This window comes from Pseudorca crassidens, chromosome 13 (genome assembly GCF_039906515.1).
Source record: "Pseudorca crassidens isolate mPseCra1 chromosome 13, mPseCra1.hap1, whole genome shotgun sequence".
Taxonomy (NCBI): Eukaryota; Metazoa; Chordata; class Mammalia; order Artiodactyla; family Delphinidae; genus Pseudorca; species Pseudorca crassidens.
This window is the reverse complement of record NC_090308.1, coordinates 18275374-18288309: the sequence shown is the minus strand read 5'-3', so window position 1 is coordinate 18288309 and position 12936 is coordinate 18275374. Positions and strand designations below refer to the sequence as shown.

The following is a 12936-nucleotide window of genomic DNA, read 5'->3' as shown; positions in this document are numbered from 1 at the left end:
CAGTTCTCATCCCAGATGAGCTTAACACTCCACAAATGTCTCCTTGCCCTTACCTGACCCACCATCCTCAGAATCAGGTTAGAGACTTTTTTATTGTAACGTGAGCATGAGTCTTGGAAGTCTTTATTCTCATCCCCAGAGTCTTATCAAAGTAATTCTTGCAACTCCTTTCCCCTAGAGGAATTCTGGTAAATATGATTCCTTCTTATTCCCATTGATGTCTCTGCACCCAGTGACCTTTACCTCTCTTCATATATGGATGAGCTGTCTCATCCCTGGACTCAGCCTAGCTAATAACTAAGGTCCCAAAATATACATAAATGTACAACTTTGATGCTATAGCAGTGACAGAATACCAAGGGAATACTGTTATATGTGATAAAGTTTTGGCCAAGATTGGAAACCAAACTAACAGAGATTTTAATAACTTTTTAATGTTTCTTTGTCATTTAATTTTTTAATGCTTAATTCCAATTTTGGAGGAATTCTGAAAATTTGTCAGACAATTAACTGAGAGGGATGTTTTTGACAAAGTGTATTTTGATTTCAGCAAAACATTGGGCAAAGTTTTTGCTGTATTGTTAGATGAGATGGTTAAGGCTAGGTATAAACAAAAATATAATATATGGGTAATTTTTAAAATTTTTATTTTGGAAAATTTCATGCATATGCAAAAAATACAAGATGGTAGAATAAGCCACTAAGTACCTGTCACTTAACTTCAACCATTTTCATCCCATAACTAATTTTGTTTCATCAGTTCCAGAACCTTCCCCACTATCACCAAGATGAAAAAACACCTGAAAAAGCTGAGAAAATAGATTAACCAAATAAGTCAGACAGAGAAAGACAAATATATATCACTTACTTGTGGAATCTAAAAAACTGATACAAATGAACTTATTTACAAAACAGAAACAGACTCACAGACATAGAAAACAATCTTATGGTTACCAAAGGGGAAGAGGGAGAAGGATAAATTAGGAGTATTGGATTAACAGATACACACTACTATATATAAAATAGATAAACAACAAGGACCTACTGTACAGCACAGGGAACTATATTCAATATCTTGTAATAACCTATAATGGAAAAGAATCTGAAAAAGAGTTTATATATATATATCTAAATCACTTTGCTGTACACCTGAAACTAACACAGCATTGTAAATCAACTATACTTCAATTAAAAATATTTTTAAAGCTGAGAAAATATATTTCATATTAACAAGATAAAATACTATCAGTGTAAACAGAAATTTCTCTTTGAGAATTTTTAAATGTGTGTCATTTAATTTAATTGATTTTAATTTTAAGGATAAAGAAAAAGTTTTAAAGAAATTTGGGAGAAAAAGCTGAGTGTGATAGCTCAATATAAACCAATTCCTGGAGAAAACTGATAAACAAGTGGACACCATCTAAGCTAAGACAAAAAGTGGTTTCCAGATCAACTAGATGATCATGAACTCTTGTCTTATGGGCCCCCACTGAGATACTGTCTTTAACTCTGAACACCACATGTTAAGAAAGATAATGTACAAGTAAACCACATCCTGGGAGAGCTACAGAAAAGGTATCCAAAAATCATAGGGGGAGCAGGTAAAGAAACTAGGCATGTCTCATTTCAATTAAAAATAATTAAGAAGTTAAAAGACAAGAAAATTGCCTTCAGTCACTGAATCAGTGTCTATGGAAAAAGGACTAGTTTTGCCATTTAAAGATATGCTGAGTATCTCGTGACACTTTGCAGGCTTCTGTTGGTTTCATTTGGTGACAAATTTTAGACTCTTTCATGTCCTTTACTTCAGTATAAGCTTAATACCAGGCATACTAAATACCATCTTTCAGATGCTTACCGTTCTCCAAATTACGAACAGATCAAATCTAAATTTGAAAAATTCAGTCAATATTGGGCACGGGAATGAAAAATTTAAACATCACTAGTATCTGATATCATAGGATTCTGTTAAGGTGGGATGAGAATTATTTTTAATAAGAATAAAAAGGAATAGATCCTGGAGACATTGCTCCACAAGTCAAACTTTCCAGAAAAGGATAGGCTATTAAGGAAGGGAGAAGGGAAGTGTGGTTCTTAACAACCACACTATCATGTCCAGAGCCTCGCACAGAGCTTGACAGATGTGTTCCATAAATGCTTGTTGAACAGACATGCACAGGGCAATACACTGCATAAGGGAAAGATGCTGAGAAGACCCCGTAAAAGAAGACCCCCTGCTATTTTACTCCCATCCTCTCCAACGTCTGCAAGTGTCTGGAAGTTCAACTTTGGAACTCATCCCTTCACCTTTTGAATATGATCACAATCAAAATGCAAGTGCTTCTGGAACAAGTCATCACCCAGGCACAAAGTGGTTGCACAGTATGTAAGAAGGATGGGCTCAGAGTCTGCCCAGTTTGGGTTTAATTCCCACCTCTGCCCCTTAGCAGTTGTGTGGCACTGGACAAATCTCTTAATTTCTTTGCACTTCTTTTTTTATATGCAAAAAGCTGGATTTTTAAAAGGATTAACAATAGGCAGTGTTTAACTGTCACACATGCTGAAGTTAAGGCAGCTGTTGTTAGTACTATCTCTTATCCGAAAATTTTGAGAGAGAAAGAAAAGAAAGACCCTGAGGAAAGCAGGACCCAGGGAGGGGGCAGGAAGGCAGGACAACCAGAAGAGGAGGGAAAAGAAGCCGCTTCAGTTTGGGGCTGGGGCCAACAATAGCCTTTGTGGAGGTCCCACCCCTGAGGCAGGTCACTCCACTTCCCTCCCGTGTTACCCGAGTCATTTCGTTATATGGCCACCCCTGCCCCCCCCAATTGCTTCCCTTCTCCATACATACCATTTGGTATAACCACACTTATGGCAGAATCTCCCATGCTAAAATTGTGTATATACCTTTAAATCAGTACTGATTCTTTAAATAATGAGGGTTTCTTCCGATGAGATATAAGGGAGTCAATGAGATAAGAGAACCAAAAAAAACAAAAAGTCAAAGGAAAAGGCCAAGATAGAACAGGACATATTTAACATCTATCACTTTTTAGAACAGAAAGTATAAAATGTGATTTCTAGATCTTACTGTGAGGTGAAACCAGATTCTTCAGGACAACTGAATGGTTTTCAAGCAGTCGGTGAATTAACTTCAGAAATTGTAACTATTCTTTTGAAAACAGAAGGAAAAAAAAACTTTAAAGGACAGCAAGAAGGGTATAAAATGTTCCAAACACTTTTCTATTATTGCTGTTAAATATCGAAATGGGGAATCAAAAAGGTTATCAAATCTCAGAAAGACTTCAGACTAGAATTGACTCTCACCTGTGTGGATGTGGGCTGGAACTTGGTCAGCAGAGGAGTTCCCAGGTCCCCTTGATGACCAGCCTGGTGACACTCTGAGGGTAGTGAAACCAGTGATCTTCAAGCGCTTTCCAAAGAGTAATGAGACTCATAATGTTTAAGCAGCTCCGATTTGCTTCGTCCCACTCACTGTGGGCAAGCTGATCTGGGGTCCGCCTGGGGGAGGGAAAACAAGAGCTGTGTAATGGGACGTCCACAGGGGGATGCAGCAACACCAGGCGAGCAGCCTACTTCAACACTACCCTGGTTGGACTGCTCCAGCCGTGGGCGAAAGAAACCCCTCCTAGGAGGCAGGGCAGGCTGTAGGCAGTGCCGGTGTGGTGGCTGTGCTGCCTGTTCCCGATGCCAAATGGCTGGTGGTGTGAGCGCTGCGTCTCCTACCCTGCGGGCAAGGGGAGTACTCAGCCCACATGATAACTCTGCAGCATCTCTGCTCTGAGCATGCGCTGTTGGGCTGGGATGCGTTTCCTCTATACATTGACCATGAATCTAATACTCAAACCATCTGATATGGCTGGACAAAGGTCAATTCCTCTGTACTCTGGTAGGCACACAGTTACTTTATTTTCCTCATTCCTCCTGTTCAAGAACTCTGCAAGAACCCAGGTGGAGCATCACCAGATTGGTAACTGAAGTTACGGGTCCATGTGCTGTTATAATATTCGATTTTATTTATAAGGTCTAATTTAAATACGAAAATGTGGAATATCAGATGAGGTCACATATTAATATTTTATTTCTTGGATTTATGACAAGAATATAGTCTGTAGGGAAAAGTACCAATTATTTTTTACAAAAAAAAAAAATCCTGAGGTATTTCTAGGCTCTGTCCCTAATAACACTCTTTCTGAGCCTGCCACAGTTCCTCCTCCCTAACCTCCAAAAGAGACCCATCTGATCAGCTACTGGGTTTAGCGGGTAAAAGTATCTAGCCCAGGGCTAGGCTGGGTTCCCACCTAAATCCACCAATTACCGGCTCTGGCACATTGGGCAATCTCCTGGTGTGCTGGATTTTTCACTGTCAAACAGGATTTCTATCAGTGTTGTGGAAAAAGAACCTAACCTAGCACTTGGAAACCTATTTCTTGGCCTGCCAGGCATAGGTCTGGCTCTGGCTCTTTGCTTTTTGCCGTGCACATCTGCAAACCTTGCTCTCTTTTCTCCAAGTTTCAACAGAAGTGTCATGTTCTCATGAGGCCTTCCCTGGCAACCTTCTGTAAAACTGTAACACTCCCCACCCTCAGCATTCTCTCTCTTCTCTGCTTTATTTATCTCCTTAGTTCTTATCGTCCTCTAACAAACAGAATGTTTCACTTACTTATTGTCTATAATCCTGACTAGAATGGAAGCCCTTTGAAGGTAGGGAGCTTTGTCAGTTCTTGCCTGGTTTGATCGCTTGCATTATCCATAGTGCAGACAACACACAGAGCACTTTATAATATTTGCTGAATGAGTGAATGAAAGGGTACCTGTAAGCTAGTCTTACTATTAGGGCCCTTTTTTCACTCATTGCCAAAAGCTCTGATGCGGCTACCCTTCTGCATTCCCTGCTTGTCTAATAGCTACAAAACACTTTCTTCTCCTGCTGAGTGATGAGAGGGTGTTAGTTAATCATGCTCATGTAGTGTCTGGCAGAAACCCCATTTCACCATGGACTCTCACACTCCCGGGAATGAGAACCTGCGTCCTTGGTCACGTCTGCAGCGGAAGAAGTCAGTTCACCTTCTTGTGCATACTGAGATACAACAAGCAGGGGCAGGCATTGCGCATATGTATGTATCTCAGGCAGCTGATCCAGTAGAGCATTAATATTGCTTACAGAAGTATGCATGTAGCTAGGCTACGAGGCTGTGATGCCAGTTAACTGAGGGAAAGTAAAAGGCTTGATCAACTGAGCTTTGAACGTGGGCAGACTGTGAACAATGTGATTGGATTACATTGTGCAAAATGGTGGCTGCAGCAACAACTGGTCACAGGACGGTGTCATGTATAAAACGCTGTGAGTCCTGGAGTCCGTTATCAGCTTTGTCACTGACTGTCATAACTTTTGAGACGTCTGCCTGAGCTGGGGTCAGTAGTGAATGCATCTCTGCTGATTCACCACAGTGCCCATCTCCATGAGCACGGTGCCGTCCCTAAGGTGTATCCTGGCACACTGGACCATGACACTGTGTATGGAGTGGACACATTATGATTTGGATGAACAACTTGGAAAGGTAGGAAGAAAATCTTTACTCCAAGCAATATCGGCTTGGCATTTAAAAAATGTTTGCTGTAGAGATAATTTGGGAAATGTAGTGGTTGGGCTCTCCACGAGATGGCACTCATCGTCTTCCTTACCTTTTATTTACAGTTTTGGACATATTCTTACAGCACAGGTATGTATATATATGTGTGTGTACATATGCACATATATGCATGAATATGTGTATATATACATACATGCACACATTTATTCACATATGCATATATGTGTGTATTTATCTAACGTTTCGTAATTTACCTAGATCATTCACATTCTTGACAAAAGTGTCATTTACTTTGGCCTCTTGGGGCCACTGGGACAGGGCACTTGTGGCGGGTATAGACAGGAAATCACTGCCTTTGTCCTCTTTATTTCCACTCAATGCTCTGCTTATGCCAAAGGATGAAAATGCAAAGCTGGCTTTGAGCCTAGGAATCTATGAACAGCAGGCAAGGACGAAGCACAAAACCATCTAGACAGAGAATAAACAAGAATGTAATGAGATAAGCTATTTATAGAGAGGCTACTATTAGGTTGTTAGGGGACTGAGCAGGCTGGTAATTTGAAAAGCTGGACACTTTTTAGAAAAAACATTGAGGTTCCCTTCCCCACAGGAAGAACCTTGCTCCTGTTAGCATCTGAGGCCCAAGAGGAACTGTTTTTTCCTTTGTTGGTAAGTTCCAATATGAATTAAAATAAGACTCTTTTTACTTGAAGTTCTCCCACTAACCATTGCAGTCCCGTGCTCTAGTTAGAATGCTCCACCAGCGACAGACTGCCCTGTGGATTTTGAGGTCAGAGACTCACAATTACAGTCAGTGGGAGAATTAACTAGGGCTTTGGATTGCTATGAAATAATTCTGTTTTCATTACATTAGCACTACGAGGGGGAAAAGATCAGGAATTCAGAATCTATAGAAAAGCGTATCAAATCATCTCTGGGGGAAATACAAGTTTCTCAGCAACACTGACATCAACACACATCAGCACACTGGAAATTCAACTCAAATTGACCTTGTGGGCACTCAAACCAAGTGGCCACTTGGGAGACAGAGGTGGAAAAGGCACTTATACCACTGTCTCATGCCACCTGCCTTAAATAATGCAGCCAGTCCCTTCTGCCTTTTCAGGAGCCTCTTCCCCACTAGGAGGAAGTTCCGCCCTTTCCAGTTACATGCATTAGTTTCCCTCTGTGTAAATCCCTAACATCATGGCTTATATTTGCAAAGCGTTTTGTTAATTTCAAAATACTTTGAAATCTAAGAATCTTCTTCATGCTTTTCAACCACAATGGTATGGAGATCAATATGTTCATCCTAATTTTACAGATAAGAATCCTGAATAGGGGAGGTGACTTGTCTAAGGTCACAAACTAGACAGAATCAAGGTCTAAAACGGAAAGAACTTGGTCCCCAGACCCATAGCCCACTCTGCCTTTTGCCTGATCATGTAAAAAGCCTGAAATTGACACATCATAGGAACTAAAGGCTCCATTTTCTTCCCTTGCACATGCAGGAGTAGTGTAAATTAAAGCTGTCTTCCCAGGGCATATTTTACACGTGATGCTTTCCAGCCTTAAATATGATCTGCTATAACCTCCTCGAGGATAGAGCCATGACCTCAGAGAAAAGATACAGTATATTAAGTTTCTCCCAGTCCTAAAACTGGATTTTCATTAAGGCCACTGCCTGATTCTTTTTTAGTGCTGCCTCAGGCATACTGGAGTGAGCTTATTTTCCTGGTTAGCAAGGACATCATTCAAAAGACAATTTGAATGTGGTCATTTAGGAGGGTTTGTTTTCCAAAGCTACTGTTTGGATAACCTGCAGGGAAATCTTTAAAATACCCTGAAAATAAATGCCATTCCTAATCTGGTAGACACACAACACATATATATAGAACAGCAGATAATTCTGAGTGCATGTGTGTGTCTGTGTGTGTCTTTGTGTGTGTGTCTGTGTATGTTTGGAGGAAGAGGTGAAGGGTCCTTTGGGAAATAGCCTAGAAACTCTTATTAATTCATAAGCCAGTAAGTCAATTACCTATTTTCTATCCCTTCTGCAGTAGATTTAAGGAGTTTGAGGATATAGAGACAGACCAAGAAAAAAATCTAGAAGTCTGAGGTATAAATACTATTCAAAGAAAACTTTGAATTTGCCTTCTTCAGGTATTTGGTTCTGAGACACCCAGAAATGCTTGAGACATGTCAGACCATCAAGACATGGCTAACTCGACTCCATCAAGTTGCTTTCCACTTGCTGTGTGGGCAACCAAAATGTCACTGTGCACACACACGTGTGCGTAGATATACAAAAGCATCTCTCCCATTCTCATTCTTTGCACGTTTTCTCTGTCACATGTATGTTTAAGAGTATTTTTCTATTTGCATTTTTGTTGCTTCTTCTTTTTGAAAGGCCAATGGAAAAGGGTTTAAAGGCAGCAGATTGCATAAAAAATCAATTTCACCAAATTGGCTTCAGTTTCCGTGTACGTGTACTTACGTGCATGCACGCACACACACACACACACACACGCATATTTACACACGTGAACTTCTTCCATCCCCCCTGTAGTAATCTAAATAATTAATAGCTGCTTTCTCTTAGGTCCTTTGAAAGAAGCATTCTTAGGCATTAGAATCGCCACCATTCTTCTGCCAAAATGCAACGAATTCCTCTTCAAAGCTGTGACCTTGTTGATTTTGCTCACTGCCAAATTTCACATCATGAAGAAAAATAGCTTGATATTAGAGTGATTAAATTTCAGGGAGAGCTGACAGAATGGTGTTCTTCAAAACTAAACTCTGCCAGTTTTGATGTCTCTAATTTATCCCAACAACCGTTTAGGTCTAAATGCCTCAATTTTTTTTTTTTTTTTTTTCTTTTGCGGTACGCGGGCCTCTCACTGTTGTGGCCTCTCCCGTTGTGGAGCACAGGCTCCGGACGCGCAGGCTCAGCGGCCATGGCTCACGGGCCAGCCGCTCCGCGGCATGTGGGATCTTCCCGGACCGGGGCACGAACCCGCGTCCCCTGCATCGGCAGGCGGACTCCCAACCACTGCGCCACCAGGGAAGCCCTCTAAATGCCTCAATTTTAATCACATTAACGGTATATTACAAAGAGACTGAACACCCAAAGAACTCCAGTTGCAAAATGAACTTGGCTCTTCCACATCCTCTCTGTTTGTAATGGTCAAATAGCTGCTAGCAAAGGTCATTTGCTGGAGCCAACCCTTTGGTAACTTCTCTCTGACTCCCTCTGCTTAGCCAGAGGCCTGGACCTGGGCATTTGCCCAGATACCAGAGGGGAAGTAAACACACCTACTACCCACCCAAGCAATAGCAAATGTACTGAGCTCCTAGTGTCGGCACTTAGCTCATCTCGAGTACTCACATTTTTCTTGCATTTGACTGGTGCTACAGAAAATTAGCTGTATGAACCTAACCGACATCAATTCATACCAAGCCAGAGCCCAGGTCTGAATGGCATCATGCTCTAACCAGAGAGGCAACAGCAGTGCCCCCAAGAAACTGTGTGCTCCGGCTGCCCCTCCTGGGTCCGGCGAGATGTTAATGTATTAGGCCGTCAATGGGGTCAATGTGGAGATTTGTTCATACCGAGCCTGAGCCCTTGCCAATGTGCCAATTCCTTTGGTACTGTACTCGCATAAAGCTTCAAAAAAGCTGAATATTTAATGCAGATATTTTATTTGAAACCAAGTGCTTCCATTCTCCAGGGTCTACTTTCTGTCACCAGCCTACATCCTAGGAAATAGAATAAACATTTTTTGGCCCTGCACAAGGTATTTTAGAAATAAAGCAATGTCTGTCTGTAGGGGGAGGTGAATGCTGAAACTAAATAGCTACAGTGGTCTGCGGAGCAAACATAAATAAATGTACAGACTCTTAAGACCTTAGCACAGAGAATACAATCATGAGCTGTTCTGACAAGTCCAAAACATGTCTCTGTCTCTCCTCTTTCCTATGATTTGGCACCTCCTTTACCCCATACTGATTTGGTCCTCATTTCCCTTGCAACAAAATTTACCTTCTTACAAACATATCATATGGTATTCTTTCCACAATGACTATTTCTAGCACATCTTCCTTCTTCCTAAATGATTTACAACTTTTTCTTTCCTACACTTTATTATTCCTCCTGAAAAACCAAAATCAAAAACAAAAATTTGACCAGAATAGAATATTGAATTTTCCCAGTTATCCAGGGAATGAAGACGAAGATGGTCATGGAGTTCTGTGTGGACGGCCACCTCTACTATACAAGATGAATACTCCCAGAGCTCCTTTCAGCTTGAAGTCCTCGTCTCTAAGTCTGTCTCATAACTGGATTGTTAATAACTGTTCCTCCCACATTTCCAGGTCCCTGTGGGTTGACGGGCTCCTTCCTACTGCTTCCAGTCTCTGAGTTTTCCCACATGCTCAGCTACAGCGGAAAGCCAGGCGACTTCGAAGGGGAGATGCTGAATTCAGGCAACAGAATTGGGAGGAAGAAGGCCCGTATCATTCTTGACACTTAAATCACACTTTATTTTTTAACATTTAAATTCTATCCAACGTTTCCTGGCTAGGCATTCCGTTCCATTTCAAGTGCTAAGCTCTTTCTCAAAGATAAATTCTAGATCACCTTATTCTCATCATCTTCACAAGGGTAAATGTTTCTGGTTGTAAAAGGGGCCATTTGAATAAAACATGTGTCTCCTTAGGTAAAACACATGTCCTCCCTATGGACTGCAGAGCAGGGTGCTATGTCCTTCTGCTTTTTTCTCTCCTCTGGAGGAGTCATATTCTTTTGTTGGAAACCGTGATTTTTTGAGAAATTAAAGCTGATTGAACTGTTCTCCTGATTATTAAGTGATCAGTACCCCAGATTTTCTGATTTTTTTCATTCACCACTACATAAATGAAATAACTTTCCTATAGTTTCATAGATACGTATGTGAAGATCATGCACACTCACTGAATGTGTTTAAATCAACCTTCATGTTGAGAAATCTCTCATTCCATCTCTGATGGAAGTGCTATGGTATTTCCATCAGAGCAGAGCAGTCCACCAACGCCATGATGAACTCTTTGTCCTCTAGTTAGAAAAGACTGCTGACATTTGCACAGCATTCTACCTTTATCAAGGGCTTTCACACCCATGCTGGCATTTACAAGTTTGATATTATTAATATTTATACTTTATGGATGAGGACACCAAACATTCCCAAGTAGACACCTACCGATTGCTCAAGTCACATGACTTTACATTCAAGTAGACCTTGCTCTAGCTTGGGATCCATACAGACCCCATTCGAAACAGGTAGATAGTTTCTTCGAAACAGGTAGATACTTTCTTAGTTGGAGTGCCCTGAGAGAGGAGTCCTAATGGATGAGAAGCAGCAACAGCACAATCTGACTTCACAACTGGCCAAGCATACACGTGTGCTTAGAAGTAAGTTTTGATTAAATGGTGCTATAATGATTGGCCCCCAAGTCTCTAACATTTATGATGATGAATCCTACATTGTGGTACACTTGTCTTTAAATTTTAAATTGAATTTGGGTAAAAGCAGTTACCATTCTTATTAAATTATTTTTGACAAAAACATTTTATAAACAAACAAGCATCTAAATAAATACTTGTTTTAACTTCTAATTTATGAATCATTTAAGAAATGCACACAATTCATGGAAATTTTTCCCCCTCTAGATGACTTTTATCTATACTTTTACATCTTCAAGAAAATTTTCAATAATTTATAACCACATTTTATAAAGTTGCTTTGCTGCTAGAGCCAACATAAATGTGTATGTGATTTATTGTCACAATATTTTACTTCTTTCTTTACCCATATGAGGTCTGGTTTCCCAAGAGGACTGTTCTACCATAAGTGGATTGTCTGATAATTCTATTGAAGCATACAAAAATATTAATATTTTTTCTAAAATAAAAAATAAATGTATTGAAGGCAGTTTTCAATGTACAGTTTGTTAGAGGTACACACAAGTGGTTTGTGCTCATTCTGAGAGGAGACCCAAAATATGGCCACCTGACTTGAAAAATAAATAAAAACTCCCACTACTCTAAGGGGCCCCAATGCAGAAAGAAGTTTATATTCAATGCATTCAGCTAATCAACAGCATATCATTAATAGAAACATTCTTTGTATAGAGCCATCAAAATAGTCCCATCGGCACAGAGTTGTGGGCATCAGAGCATCACCTGGATGAGCCACAGAAAGATGACACCCCACACAGACCAGGGAGAGAAGGATGGCCGGGGCAGAACCGCAAAGTGGGGTGCGGCCTAAGCATTGCTCACTTCCCTCCCCTGCAACCCCTGCCATGAATACTCAGGGGTCCTGCATCCACATGCCACCCATGCCCACCTCCTAAACATCATCCCGTTTCTGCTCTGATTCTCATCTCTCCTTTAGAGGGTAGTCCTGGAGGCAACTGCTCTCAATTTTCTGACTCCTTAGAAAACAGTCTATGCGATGAAGCCCTCCAAGGGGTTCATGATTGATCATGGGGTCAACTGATCCTTTGCCCCTGATCACAGACTCCCCATGAAATGCAGCGCTTTAGCCCAAAGTCTTAGCCCAAAGTGCTGACAGGGGTAGAGAGTTTTTGACTGATAACCTTGGTAGCTGTGGTGTAGCAAGAAAGCTCTAAAAAAATCTGGAGGTCTGGGTTCAAGACCTAGCTTACCATCAAGCAACTTTCCTCACTTTAGATCTAAAAGTCACTTGACCTGCCTGTGCCTTCATGTTTCCAGCTAAGAAATGAAGATTTAAATGTTGTTTTGTGAGACAAAAAAGCAGACTGTCCATTATCTATATTATTGCCAGCATTACAGGAGTTTAAAATCATTTTTGCAGCTCTCATACATTTATTGTGCATGCCATAAATCAGCCACACTAGTATTGGTTTCATATATCAATGATATCAAATGTCCAAAGCAAATCAGAGTAAATTAATTTTCACCTTTTTTTCTATTTCTTTCAAAAACAAAGATTCATATATAACTACTACTGTCAAATGTATGTTTTGCCCTTACAGTTGGTCCTTGTTAAAGGACTAGGAAAATGCAGATGCATGCGAAGAGGAGTTTCTGTGTCCTGTGTCTCCCCACCTGTGTTGGTAGCCGGGGCGGATGCAATGCACAGTGGATGCGGCAAAAGTGGATGCGGCAAAGCTCGCCCGCCAGGCAGCAGAGAGTTCCCCTGCAAGCTCTGCTGGCTCCCAGGCCTGTTTCTTCCCCAGCTGTGCAGTTCAAAACTGCTGACTCATGTTCTTGCTCCAAGCCTAATGACCATGAACATAC

General features: G+C 40.9%; 1 long non-coding RNA gene across 2 annotated transcripts in view; it reads right to left on the bottom strand.

Moving 5' to 3' along the window:
• The window catches only part of LOC137204465 (uncharacterized), a 248106-nt gene that overhangs the window by 18029 nt on the left and 217141 nt on the right, over positions 1-12936 (bottom strand). For both annotated transcript variants that reach the window (XR_010933639.1, XR_010933640.1), the window contains one exon: positions 3325-3519. This is a non-coding gene — a long non-coding RNA (uncharacterized lncRNA). The remainder of the gene's footprint in view (positions 1-3324; positions 3520-12936) is intronic.